This window comes from Cavia porcellus, unplaced genomic scaffold, assembly GCF_034190915.1.
Source record: "Cavia porcellus strain 051 isolate PalLab524CR breed Dunkin Hartley unplaced genomic scaffold, mCavPor4.1 scaffold_7, whole genome shotgun sequence".
Classification (NCBI taxonomy): domain Eukaryota; kingdom Metazoa; phylum Chordata; class Mammalia; order Rodentia; family Caviidae; genus Cavia; species Cavia porcellus.
This window is the reverse complement of record NW_026947490.1, coordinates 83,886,316-83,901,785: the sequence shown is the minus strand read 5'-3', so window position 1 is coordinate 83,901,785 and position 15,470 is coordinate 83,886,316.

Here is a 15,470-nt window from a genome sequence, read left to right as displayed (position 1 = left end):
AGGCATTGTAAACATTATAGGACTTCCAAAGGAGACAATAGCCAAACCAGAATGGGCATCTTAGTGAATCTTATTGCCTTCAAAAATAGTTGCCTATACCCTCAAACTTGATACTATCATACAGAATGGAACAGAGTCTAATCAGTCAAAACAAGATTGTGGGAGTATTACAGGACTTCAAAACAAGTTAATAGGAAATCAAAAATTGTTACTATTATATATCCTGCTAATATTTTAAAAATTTTCCCCTTAATTAAAACAAACATAAGAAATAACTAAATAATTTTTTTAAAGAATAAGGGAGAGATTGAGATAAAACAGGACATAACAATATAACAATGCAGGCCAAAGCATGACTGTTTCAGCAACCTAGTGCTTCACCACCAAATAACCTTACTTAATAGTAGTTACCATAGTGTCTGTCTTTTTCCTTGAAATATTTGGATAAAACTTCATATACTATAGCTTCAAATATTTCCATATCAAGAAGCCCAGAATAAAGCCTTTCTAATTAATGAGTGAAAACTTTATGAGGCTTCAAGGCCACATAATGGGGAATCATGATTACCACATATTTTTATATATTTGAATCATTACATACATTAGAGAAACTATTCAGTATTCACACATGCAAGATTGATTTATTTCACTTATGAGTATGGTCTCAAGCTGCACCCATTTATTGATAAATATCTCAATGTGATCCTTCTTTATAGCTGAATAATACTCCATTGTATAGAAATACCACAACTTTTTTATCCATTCCTCAGTTGATGGACACTTGGGTTGTTTCCAAGATCTGGCAATTACAAATTGTGCTGCTATAAACATAGGTGCACATATATCACTGTGGTATGATGCTTTCAGTTCTTCTGGGAATATGCCTAGAAGTGGAATAGCTGGAATAAATGGGATTTCCAATCCCAACTTTTTGAGAAATCTCCAGACAGACCTCCACAAACTCTGTTTTACATCATGTGCTATGTCTATCCTTGGTTTTGACTGACAGCTTTGTTTTGCCATATTTGACTTTATTCTCTCCCCCCCAAAAAAGTAATAAAAACTAAGGAGTAATTAAATCCAAAATGTGTAAATTTTGTTGTAAAAAGAGAGGGGCAAAAAAAGAACTCTAACGGATATAACAGCAAGTGTGTTTAGGGGTGTTAAATAGCTGACTATATTAATGCTTTTGGATCATTTAACACAGCTGTTTGCAGTCTCTCTGTTTGAATGTCCACTTTGTATTCTTTGATACTGTGATTTGAGCAACTATTTCTAAGATGATAATATGTAATCTATTAACAGGTGATTTCTTACTGTTATGTTTTTTTTTTTTGTAGTTCTGTATTACATGTACCCTTACACTGCTTTGTTTTGTTTTGTGTTTTTCTCTTTTTCCTTTTAAATAAAATTAAAAAAATAAAAAATAAAACCAATCCTATGCTTTCCAGCATGCACTAAACTATAGTTGAAGTAGATAAAATATATAAATAGTAAAAGCAAAACCCTAAATGTACAGGGAGATAGAATAAGAAGCCTTGATGACCCTGGTATAGGTCAGCTTTATGAGCAAAGTCTCAGTTGCACAGAAAACATCACAAAGCCTCCACAACTGTGACTTTTCACTAAAAAGTTTTTGCCCTATAAGAAAAGCAAATCATAAAGTAAAGAGAAAACACATGGTGTAGGAACTAATATTTTCAGCATTTTATCAGAGAAGGAACAAATATCTAGACTATATAAAGAAATAAAATAAAACTCAGACCTCCTAAATTTAAAGATTCAATCCATAAACAGGTATCTAAAATTAATTAGACATTTGTCAAATGAAAAATTTGAAATTCCAAATTTATATATGAAAAAATTGTTTAACACCTCTGGTCATTGGAGAGACATGAATAAAAGAATGCTAGGTTACCATGTCAATCCAAAGAAATACATGTTATCAAAAAATCAACCAAGAGCAAATTTTGGGGAGCTCTGTAGAAAAATCAAGCCTTCTATACTTTTGGTGTGAGGGTAGAGTGTTGCAATCAGTGTCAAAATCACTGTGGAGATTATTCATAAAATCAAAATTATGGGCTACAATTTTTCCTAGGGGGGGGGAAAGGGCCTATATTGCAAGGGCAAGGTTGTGAGTTCAAAGTCTGATACCAAAAAAGAAAATTAAAACTAGTCTTCCCTTTTGATCCATTGAATATCCTACTTGATATTTTACTGAAATAACAAATAACATCAGACAACAGCAATATATTCACATGTATGTTTACAGTGCCTCAATGTGTAACACATAAATCTTGAAGCAGCTTAAATTTCCACCAATACATCAGAAGCAAAGGACATGTGGTAATTTTATGCATTGGGGTACTATTCAGACATTAAGACTAAACAATATAATTTTTCATTACCTCAATACAATGTACTTAAGTGAAATAAAACAGAATCATATGTATAAATATTGCATTGTCTGTCTTGTGTGAGAAATTGAAAGTATATTGTCTGTCTAGTTTGAGAAATTGAAAGTAATAGGAAGTATTTCCCGTGCGGTTTGAGTCCTGTTCATGAATTCTCTACCTACTCCTATGTCTCCAAGGTTTCTACCCAATTTATTTTCCAATAGATTTAGTGTTTCTGTTTTAATATTCAGATCTTTGACCCATTTAGATTTTAATTTAGTACATGGTGATAGACATGGGTCTAGCTTTAGTTTTCGGCAAATGGAGAGCCAGTTTTTCCAGCACCATTTATTAAAGAGACTGTTGTTCTTCCAGTGAACCTGCTTGGCTCCTTTATCAAAGATAAGGTGGTTGAGTGTGTTTGTAGTTGTGGTTGTATCTTCTAATCTATTCCACTGATCTTCGGCTCTGTTTTGATTCCAATACCATGTTGATTTTACTACTGTTGCTTTGTAGTATAATTTCAAGTCAGGGATTGTGATGCCTCCTGCTTTGTCTTTGCTGCTTAGAATTGCCTTTGCGATTCTAGGTCTCTTCTGGTTCCAGATGAAATTTAGGAGTGATTTCTCTAGATCTATAAGGTATGTTGATGGTATTTCTATTGGGATTGCATTTAATCTGTATAAGAGTTTTGGGAGAATGGCCATCTTCACAATGTTTGTTCTTCCTATCCATGATCAAGGGATGTCTTTCCATTTTCTGAGATCATCTTCAATTTCCTTTTTCAGTGTATTATAGTTTTCATTGTAGAAGTCTTTGGCCTTGAAACCTTATAAAATTTCACTTATTAATTAGAAAGGCTTTATTCTGGGCTTCTTGATATGGAAATATTTGAAGCTATAGTATATGAAGTTTTATCCAAATATTTCAAGGAAAAAGAGAGACACTATGGTAACTACTATTCTTTAAAAAAATGATTTAGTTATTTCTTATGTTTATTTTAATTAAGGGAAAAATTAAAAAAAATTAGGATATATAATAGTAACTCTTTTCGATTTCCTATTAACTTGTTTTGAAGTCCTGTAATACTCCCACGATCTTGTTTTGACTGATTAGACTCTGTTCCATTCTGTGCAATAGTATCAAGTCTGAGGGTATAGGCAACTACTTTGAAGGCAATAAGATTCACTAAGATGCCCATTCTGGTTTGACTATTGTCTCCTTTGGAAGTCCTGTAATGTTTACAATGCCTAAATTTTATTGGTCTTGTTCTCTACTGTTTTGTCCAACTTTATAATATCTAATGAGATAGACAAATCTTTTTAAGGAAACAAGAAACAACGTTGACAACCATTGTTAATGACCTTGTACTCTGTTCTACATCATGTGCTATGTCTATCCTTGGTTTTGACTGACAGCTTTGTTTTGCCATATTTGACTTTATTCTCCCCCCCCCCAAAAAAAAGTAATAAGAACTAAGGAGTAATAAAATCCAAAATGTGTAAATTTTGTTGTAAAAAAGAAAGGAAGGAAAAAAAAAGAGCTCTAATGGATATAACAGCAAGTGTGGTTAGGGGTGTTAAATAGCTGACTACATTAATATTTTTGGATCATTGAACACAGCTGTTTGCAGTCTCTCTGTTTGAATGTCTACTTTGTATTCTTTGATACTGTGATTTGAGCAACTATTTCCAAGATGATAATATGTAATCTATTAACAGGTGATTTCTTACTGTTATGTTTTTTTTTGTAGTTCTGTATTATGTGTAACCTTACACTGCTTTGTTTTGTTTTGTGTTTTTCTCTTTTTCCTCTTAAAAAAAAAGAAAGTAATAGGGCCCAATTCTTATAAATCACATTGTGAAATAGGAAGAAACTTTTCAAATTGAAAGTGCAAAAGAAAGAAGAGTAATATAAGGACTGAAATAGAAAAAGTAAAAATAAAGATGTTGTAAATAAGGGGTCGAAGTGTAATTGATGAGAGATTACTGGAAAAGGAGAAAAAAAGACTAAAGATAAATCATGTAAGGAACAAAGTCCCTACAATGAATGTGATCATTTATATATCTAGAATATAATAATCTTCATAGATTAAAAAACATTATAATTAACAAAAGCTTAAACCAAATATTACCATACTTGACAAATTTTCAAACCACTATCAATACTGTGAGTTTAATTTCTGACTGAATTTATTAAATCTACTTATAAAACAAAGCTTAAGATTCATTGAATTGCACAAATTCTTGGATAATTTCCAGACTAGCAAACAATATTGTTCAACAATTACAACCTACTTTTCTTGATAGTTCCATCTGAGTCAGATTTTTGATCCCTTCCTAGGGCACAAAAATCACTGTCCTCACACCGAAGCAGTTACAGAAGATGGACCATGTAGCCTTTTCAGAATTTAATGAGAAGAAACATTTGATAGATGAGATATAATGGAAGAAATAAAATATGTAAAAAGAGACAAGTAAAAATTATTCTTTTGAAAATAAAAATTATACTTTCAAAACACGAGCCCATTTTAATGTTTTTTTTCTCCTCACAAAGCAGAATAAACAGGAAAAATTCCCATTTACATAACGGTTGTTTAGCCTTCCATTTCTTAGCAGCAAATGGAGTTTTCATGTGTAAAGAGATCACTGCTTATATAGGAATAGGTTTACTTCATTGAGTCCTTCATTATCATACTATACAAGGGCAAGTCTACACACCTACCCAAATGAAGAAGACTATAAGTGGTCAAATTTCAGATTCCCTTAACCTAAAATACATAATGTTCCCCAGTTTCAAACTACAGTGCAGCTCATACTCTTGACGGTTCACCATCAACTCTTCAATATGTAAAAAAAAAAATTACTCTGATTAACACTTTCTGTACCTTCTATATACATGTTCTCAAAATTCTCCTTCTGTGAAAGGACTCAATGATCTCCATTTGTCTAGGTGTATGACATGTGAAGTTCTTCTAAGAGCAAGTTCAGCAACAAAACAATTGAAGATAAAACTTGACACCAGGGAAGAAGAGAGTTTACATGAGGGGCAATGGCAGAGTCAATATAATCACAGTATATTTTATGTAATATATATCAATGGAAAGTTGGATAAAGATCACACATTCATCTCAATAGATATACAAGAATAATTTCACAAAGAACACACATTTATGATTATTTTCTTACAAACTGTAAAAGTTGGTTTTTAATCTTAATCTGATAATCCAGCTGTGGCACCAAGAGCAAACATCAGTGTAAGTGGCCAAAAATGAAAACTCTCACTTAGAATTCTGAAATGGGTATGAGTTCAATGCACTCTTCTCAGATGATGAAGTACAAATGGCAAATTAATATATGGAGAAAAGTTCAATATATTTGTCTTTTGAGGTGCAAATTAAAACAACTCTGAGATTCCATCTCATTACAGAAAAAGGGAAGTAATCAAGAAAACAAGTAATAAATATTGCTAAGAAGAATTTGGGAAGGAAACTCTTCTTGACTGTTTATAGAAACGTAAACAGATATGCACGTCTGGAAATCAATGCAGACATTCCTAAAAAATCTAGTACTAGAGGGCTCATGTGTTACAACTGTTCTACAAATTAATATCTTCTCAAAATAGTTTAATACATTTTACCAGAGTGATGTATGTGTACCCATATTTATAAGAAAACATTTTGTAATGCTAAAATCTTGGGAATATCTCAAAATGCCCTTCAACAGATGAAGATATAAAGAAGACATCTGTTTTATACATTGATGAGATACTCATTCATTAATGATATACTTCAAACATTAGTAGGTAAAATGATGTACTTTCACAATCTCCTTCAGTGACATAAATTTTTAAAACTTGTGTAAATATTGCATGATCGCATTGGTGTGAAGATTTGAAAGCGTAAATAGAAAGTAAATATAAAATAGTTATAATGAAGTAGTAAGCAGTTGTTCAAAATCAAAGAGAATTAGTGAAGGGAGTATAAAAGGTTAGAAGGAGAAAAATGGAAAAAGAAAAAATCATTGAAAATAAGGAGGAAAGGAGGGGATTGTAGAGAGCGAGAGCAAAACAGAATGACAAAAAGAAGAACCAGAATATATAATGTACAGGTACAATCTTCTTGTGATAGATATGAATATTAAGTATATCTCAATTATAAAAATAAATAATAATTAATAACAATAATGTAACTCCCATAAAAATCAATGTATATTATATGCAAGTTGCAGTACACCAAAATGTAATCCACTAGTCTATGCAATTTACATGAACTTATAAAATCATTTTCAGATTCTATATATTTGGAAAGATTTATTAATTATCATAATGTTTTCATTCAGCCATCTATCTAGCAAAGATTAAAAACTCCAGTTGTTTTTGTTTAAGAGAAACAGGCCCATGAAAAAGAAATCTTTCTCCATTAGAATTAGATGAACACACACACACACACACACACACACACACACACACACACACTCACACTCACACACATACACAGGTCCAGATTCACTACAGCCAATTCTTTCTTGCCAAAATTCCACTGTTTGAATTCAGCATTGTAAATAAAATATTTGGAGGATTAAAGTTAACAGATTGCTCCCTAAGTTTCCATTAGATCTTCCATTCTATGGTCTTTGATCTCCTCTCTTCCTGGGTCAGGTCAAGGTTTTATTTCCACCCTGAGACAGACTGACCTCAGGAAGACTTTCTTTGGTCCAGGAGTTGATATTGTCATGCTCCATCAACCACTACACCCTACACTATTGTGTTTCAATTTCATAATTATTTTTGCCTATGATTGAGATTCTGGTACAGAACACATTCAATGTATCACTAAATTTTGGTATTATGTCCACTGAATCATGTTCTAGCTCAGTCAGTATTCATGTTTGTGAAACAAGGTTAAAAGCACTCCATGCCATAGATTATGTCAGAGATGGGAACAGCCTCCTTATTCTCCGGAAACCTAGTCAAATGTATTATGTATGTCCAGTTTGCAGATGTTCTGGAAACTTGAAATTTAATTTCTACCTTATAAAAACTTCTTTATGTATTCAAATCATGAACTTCACACTTTGCTTCCAAAACATTCAGTATATGAAGGGTAATCATGACTGTCTGAGTCAAAAGGAGAATGAGGATGGAAGCACAAATACCTTTTTAAATAGAAACATCAGATGAGCCTGTAGACTACACATGCACCAATGAAGTCACCATAAAGAGTGTCAAGACAGGAACCTGGAGGAGAATTTGCTAAATGGGTGCCACTTTCCATGAAAATGAAATTGCAGCAGCAACAGGACAGGGTACTGGGGTCTCAACTGCCAGTCAAGCCTCAAGACACACATCTGAAGGGATCAGGTTGAAACCAATACACAGGTCAAGTCACAGACTTCACATATTTATAAGGAGACTCCAACTTCATCAGATAACATCTAGCCTGTTTCCATCTCAGAGCCCCACATCCCACACTTGAATTTCTAGCCTCTAGGTTGTTTCCTTGAGTATTTTATGCCTGCTCTCTAAGAAAATCATCCAGCAACTGGGCTCCAAATCTAGGGCCTTTTGTCAACATGTGACCATGGGCCAAAACATGGTAGCAAAAAAAATAAAGGAAGACTCCCCATAATGTATTGCCCTCATCTCCCCGTGCCTTTTCCAGTTGACAATGCACACAGCCTTCCTGCATCACCCAATAGCTGGTGATGAAAGACCAACTATTTGAGACTAAAGGCACAGAGAGAATGATCCAAAATCTATACTGATGAGCAGGTGCCATTCCTGGATTACATATTGGCTACTGCAATGCTCCACAAGGGCATTAGTACACTGAAGATGAGGTTTCTCTTGTCTTTACAGAGCAGATATTGACTAACTGTATTTTTTGCAAGTGTACTTCTACATGCAGTAAGTAAGATGGAAACTGTACTCCAATGATTTCATATTATGTAGTCTGGAAATGACTCCTAAACCGGGGGCGGGGTGGGTGAGACCAGGCCTAATCTACTCAGAGTGTGAGATAAGGTCAATCATTTTACTGTCTTGTGAGAAAGCAAGGCATATTTTAACTTTTCAGGGAAGATATTGGAATCTAGGACATTTATACAGACCTATCACTTAATCAATATTTTTCATTTGCAGACAGGTTTTCACTATGTTTCCAGGTTACCAAGCCTTGTTTTAAATTGCAAAGTTGAGATCCTCTTGCTTCAGGTTCCCAGATTGCTTAAATCAAATTAAATCTCCAACTTTCCTATGTCTGGACCATTAGATTTTAAAAAATGATAAAACATCAGTATTAGAGATAGGAACTACATTGTAATTCATCAACAGTATTCTACATCAAGATCAAGTATGCAGAAATGCCAACTGCATCAATGTATATTACAATATTGGAGAGTAATATATTTCACACATGGAAAATTACACAAATAATATTTTATATATATTTATGATTTTGTAATATATTGAAAATGTATACATATAAATAATTAAATGGTACTAAATACAGAAATTGGCATAATAACCACAGTATAATCAGAATCTTATGAATGTGTTCTCTTTCTCTTCATATCTCGTCCTGTCTTGCATTTAACCTTCTTGTCAGGTTGTGACATCACGTGATGGCTCTCAAATGAAGGAAAATGAGATAAAAGATGACTCTAAGTAACATGAGTTTTATTTATGGTACTGAAAATGAAACATGACTTAGACTTTCTCAACATTTATTTCTGAGTTTTATTTTAATATCATAAGATGCTGCTGAAATGCCACTGTGGAACATGTGCCTCAATGGATACTTTGAGAGTTTAGCAGTGCCATGCCCCAAAAACTGTACAGAGAGCGGGAAATGTGGTGTATCATCATCTTGCATGAAATTTATTGCTAGAAATCTAATGCTACAGCTTGGACATGAAGATGTATGCTTGTAATCTCAGGACTTGTAAGGCTAATGCAGGAGGATTGCTGGAAGTTCAAGATCAGCCTGGACTACAAAGTGAGCTCATGACCAGCCTGGACTACAAAATGAGACCAATATAAGCCTGAATTTCATAGCAAGACCATTACAGACAAAACAAAACTAATGGTACAGTTTTCATGCATTGAATTCATGCACTTGTAGTTGTTACCTTATATATTGTACACTGGTGATTCTTTCATTCTGGCATCATGATATAATATCATTTCCATAATTCACTAGTACTATTCTGGCAATCATATTCCATGCATTTTCCTTGGAACCCTAGGAACTTATGTGAAATCATGATTCACTTGCATTTTCAGGCTGTTTATAAATGACTGCCTTATTCTTAGAGGGATGGTACTTACATTTGTAGAAAAGCACATGATGTGTAATAGGCAGTAGGAGCATACTTCTTTCAAAATAGAGAGCATCAAGAAAGAGGAAAAACATAAATTAGGTTTGTTAAGGCAAAAATAATGAACTCACACATAGTATACACACTTATGCCTTCCAAAGATGAACACTTACATTGTGTAATATAAACAGGCACTGATGTAATTATACATATTTTAAATTTTCTTTTGCTTTTGTGATTATCTTATCATAAGCATATACACATAGTTGTATGTCGTGAGCTATTGTGAAGGACACTGATAATGTGTTTGTGAAGATCCTTCTACAAGAAGACATCCAAGTGGAAGAGAGTGGAAAAAATAGGTGTTATCTATGAAGATATTGGTGGATCAAGAATGTGGGGGAAATTCTTCAGAATCCTTGAATTGTCTTTAAAAATTGTGATATTTTTAATAGTAAAACTACAAATAGGTCAGCTAGTTATGTGTGATACTGAAGCATAGAATCAATGTGCTTTGCAATATTTCCATCTTCAAGTGTGATCACTGGAAATTCTATGAATATATATTCACATCAAATGTTTATGGTATTTCTACAGGTCTTGACTACATGAGTAATTTACAAACTATTTTCAAAATAGTCACTTACATATGTGCAAAATTTTTTCATAGTGCTAACTTTCATGTATTTGACCATACCAAGAAATACTGAGTGCTTTCTCACACAGCGTACTTAGACATGATATTGGAGGTTAGCCTCTCTGTTAATGTAAACTTTTTCTCAATACATTTTTTCACAGTTATAACCCAGTGTGTGGGAAATTTAGCATTTATAAAATGAAAAATTTGCAAGCAATACTTCTTATTTTGACTACTTACATGAAATGTTTCCCTGTGTGCATTATTTCATTATTTGGTGGCATTATTTTGCACTGAATGCTTTTCTACATTGTTGGAATTCATAGGGTTACTTCCTTATATGAACTCTTTCATGTCATTATAATCACTGGTGGTGGACAAGTTTTCTGCATTACTTACATGCATACAGATTCTCCCCCTTGTGGGTCCTTTCATGTGTTCATCAGGTACAAAACAAGCTGAATGTGTTCCCAAATTGCTTGCCTACATAGGGTTTCTTCCCATTGTGAATTCTTTGATGCGTTTACATGCTTTGGGTTTGACTGACAGATTTCCCACATTGCTTATACACATAAGTTTTCTTTGTGTGGGATCTTTTATGTATACAAAATGTGGATTATCAGCAGATCTTTTAAAATATGACTTATATAAGTTTTCTCCAAAGTGTGAATTATTTTATGGACAAGATTGCTACACTGACTGAAACACTTTCCACTTTATACACCTACATAGGCTTTCTCTCTACTGTGAGTTCTATCATATTTTTTATAAATTGTTTGTGTATCGAACATGTTTCTAAATGTCTTGCATGATAAGTTTTCTCCCTAATTTAAGTTCATCCTGTTTCTGACAGTGACTGAGTCTGCTTTGCATTTTTGCTGATATATCTTAACATTAGGATGGCTACATTGATATAGGCCATGAATACAAGCATAATTTTGAATATGAATGTGTAGACCCTTCTTTGTAAACAGAGTGGGGAGCCCCAAACAGAGGGAGATGAATTCTCTTGTCCCAAGAAGAAATTAAGGTGACTTGCCAACCATCCAAGGTCCCGCCATGACTGGTTGACACTTTGACTTGCCAGGGTCCCACTGCACCTTGCTGAGACGTCCGGCCATGACTTGCTGAGAGTCCTACTGTGACTTGGCGAGAGGCCCTGCTGCAACTTGCTCAGGCCCTGCAAGTGACCTCCTGGGGTCCTGCCATGACTGGCCCATGTCCCACCGCAACTTGCCAAGCTGTCAGTGGTCCCACCACTTCAACTCACTGAAGACACAGTTACATTGAGTTCAGGGACCAGTGACCCCAATGGAAAGCTGAGTTGGCATAAAGCTTACATCGACCTGTAGTGAGTGACAGGGGTGGAGCCATTCCATAAGTGGGGGGGGGGGCGGTTAATGACATTCTGGGATCAGGCAGAGCTGGCAAGTTAAAGGTGAAGCAGTGACTTCAGCCAATTGTTCCCTTCCTGAACAGAGAGAACGGGGCCTGGGTCACATGATCTGGCTGAGACCCAATAGGTTACCTAAGGTCGAGACCCTGCAGTGGTGGCACACTCTAACCACACTGGCCCAGTGGGGCCTTGGAAGTTTGGCTGTCTGGAGGGAGGTGGTGCAAAGTAATACAGTAGTGCAGCCCACAGCAGCTTGACTGAGTTGGAGGGGAGGGGCCAGCATACACTGTCCCTGTCTGCAACTCACTTACACACTGCAGTTTTGAAGGATCATCAGGCCAGCTCACTTCAGAAGAATTGTAACCAACAAAGAAAGGAACTGGGGCCTCCTGGAAGAAACAAATAAGATGGGAAAGAGGAAACAACAATAAAAAGCCATCAGGCCCCAACCCAGAAAACATTGATCCAGGACAGGTAAATACAAAGGAGAATGAGAACAGTAAACATGCAGTATCAGACTCGGCAACAGGGGACATAAAGAGATATATTTGGGACCTCATAGATGAGTTCAAAAGTGAGATATTCAGTCAAATAAAGCAAGATATAAGATTAATAAAAGACATACTAAGCACCTCTCAAGCAGACACGGATGGAAGAAGGGAAGAACTCAAACACAGGAAAGAACACTTGGGTGAAGAATATAAAAATAAATATAGAATACAGAAGCAGAACCAAAGATCACCAGGAAGTGAAAAACTGTATGGAAAGATGGCAAGTCAGCTTGAATGAAACTAAGGATAGATTATCCAAACGAAGGACAATTTTGCATTGTGGAAGTATGAAAGGAAAAACTTTTTAAAAATAACAAGGAAACAAGCAGCAACAATACAAAAGCTAGAAGGTGACAAAAGGATCTATCTACAACTTGAGTATAAAGAATGTAAATGAGAAGCTGGGATACAAACAAAGGAACTACAAAGATTATTCACAGAAATAATTAAGGAAAACTTCCTAAACATAGGAAAAGGAAATGATATTCTGATGTATGAGGCATACAGAATTCTGGCCACCTACAAGTAAAACAGAGCTACCCCCAGGCATACAATAATCAAGATCCCAGAAATTCAATATAGGAACAGAATATTAAAAGCTATTAGAGACAAGAAACAGATAACCTACAGTGGAAGACCTATCAGAATAATGACAGACTTTTCGACACAAACAATCAAGTCAAGAACTTCCTAGAGCAAAATATTCCAAGCTCTGAAAGAAAATAACCTCCATCCCAGATTGATATACCCTACTAAACTGTCTCTAAAAATTAATGGAGAAACAAGATGCTTCCAAGACAAAGAGGAACTTGGGAAATTTGCAACCACCAATCCAAGTCTACAGAAAATGTGCATTCTAGAGAGAGAGAAAAGTATTAGGAATGCAGGAACATTGGCAGAGAGGCCTCAATGAATGGAGCAGAAAAAAGAATGAAGAAGATAAGCAGACAACTGATGGCAAAAAAAGAACATAACAGAAATTAGGCAAAGATTTTATTCAAAACTGATATGATTGATAGTATCAAGTCTGCGAGTATAGGCAACTACACTGAAGATGACAGGACTGTACAATACACATTCTGGTTTGACAACTGCCAGTTTTGAAGTTCTATACTATATACAATATTCTGTTTTTATTAATATTGTTATGTACTGGCATATTAAATTATACTATGTCTGATGATATACCCAATTCTATTGGAGATAGCAAGAGACAACACAGGAATTATGGTAGAATGATTTGTACAATGGTCTTATGTTTATTTCATTTCATGTGTTTATAGGAATATGTTTTGTTTTGCCTTGATTTGTTTTATTTCTCCCTCTAATACAGAAAGTATAGCAATATATGTTAAGACTCATGCATGTGTAGAATCTATAAACAGTTTATGAGAACTGAGCATATGGCAATTGATGAAATGAATAACCCTTTGAAGAAAAAGGAACATTAAAATACCCAGTGTTGATCCTGGAGTGTCATAATGTGAAACGCAGCAATAGTATTATCCTTTGTTCAAGGTGATATTAGCCTGCTTTTGTTTATTCAATCTCAACATAATTCAAGAGTTAGATAACTGCATGTATGCTTAAGTGTATAAGACTGATAACCATATTTCTAAGTTTTTATTGGATAGTTGAACAGAACTTGTTGCAATCTCACTGTTTTAATGACCACTTTATATGTTCCACGTCAGTATCTTGAATATCTATTTGTAAGAAGATAATCTGTAATCAACAACTAGTTATTTCTTATGGTTTTTTTTTGAAATTATGCATTATTTCTACTCATTTTCTGTTTTGTTTAATCTTTCTTTAAATTAAAAATTTTAAAAAGACAATACAGTACCCAATGCTGATCATGGACTGTCATGTCATAAAATCGAGCAATATTCTTATTCTTTGTTCAGAATGATTTTAACCTGCTTTAGAGCAATATTCTTATTCTTTGTTCAGAATGATTTTAACCTGCTTTAGCTTGTTTAATCTAAACATAAATGAAAATATGGATAACTGCATGTATGCTTAAGTGTGTAGGATTGACCACCATGTTACTAAGGATTTTTGAATAGTTGAACGGAACTGTTTACGGCCTCACTGTTTGAATTCCCACTTTATATATTCTGTTTTTGTATCTTGAACAACTATTTGTAAAATGACAATATGTAAACATCAACAAGTGATTTCTTACTTTTTTCTCTGAAAGAATATATTACTTCTATCAATTTTCTGTTTTTTTTTAGTTTTTCTTTAAATAAAATTTTTAAAAATTAAAGAAAGACTACAAACAAATGGATCAAATATTTATGTGTAATTTAGAAAAAAGAAACAAAATACTTTTGGATAATTCTGTTTCAAGTTGTCATCAAAAATGTATGAATATATGTTGACAGTGATAATTTTATATTTTTCCAGGTCTCCTCTACATGAGTAATTTTGAAATTATTTTCAAAATAGTCACTTACATACATATGATTTAACATAACTAGGTTTACTTTCACACTTTTGACAATAACCATGAATACTAAATGCTTTCCCACATTGCATACATAAACTCAGGAAACAATATGACATCAGTATGGTTAGCAGAGGCCAGATGAACTTTTATCAAATATTTCTTACATGCAATTACTCCACAATATGAGGGGAATCTTATGTTTGCAAAAGGGAAACACTGCAGCAAATCTTTGCCACACTGCCTACATACATAGCATATCTTCCTTGTGTGAAAAATTTCTTTATTGATGGCATTTTTGTGTGCTACATAGTATCCACCATTGTTCAAATGCATAGAATTACTACATAGAAGGAGATCTTAAATGTATTGGCAATCTCTATGGTGTGCAAAGATTTCCTATATTCCTTATGTTCATAGGGTTTTTCCCCAGTGTGGGATCTTTGATGTTATAAAGTGAGAATGTATCAACAAATCAATTTAATCATTTCTAATGTAGATAAGTATGCTTTATAGAGTGAATCATTTTCTACACAAAAAAGCTACTACTATAGCTAAAATACATCACAAAATGCTTACATCAATGGAAAGGGTTTATTTTCAGCACTTCTGCATACTGAAAGTTTTGGCATATTGGTTGTACCATAGAGGTTCTACCCAATGTGAGTTCTTTCATGAATAATAAGGTGACTTCTTTGATAGAAAGATTTCCCACATTG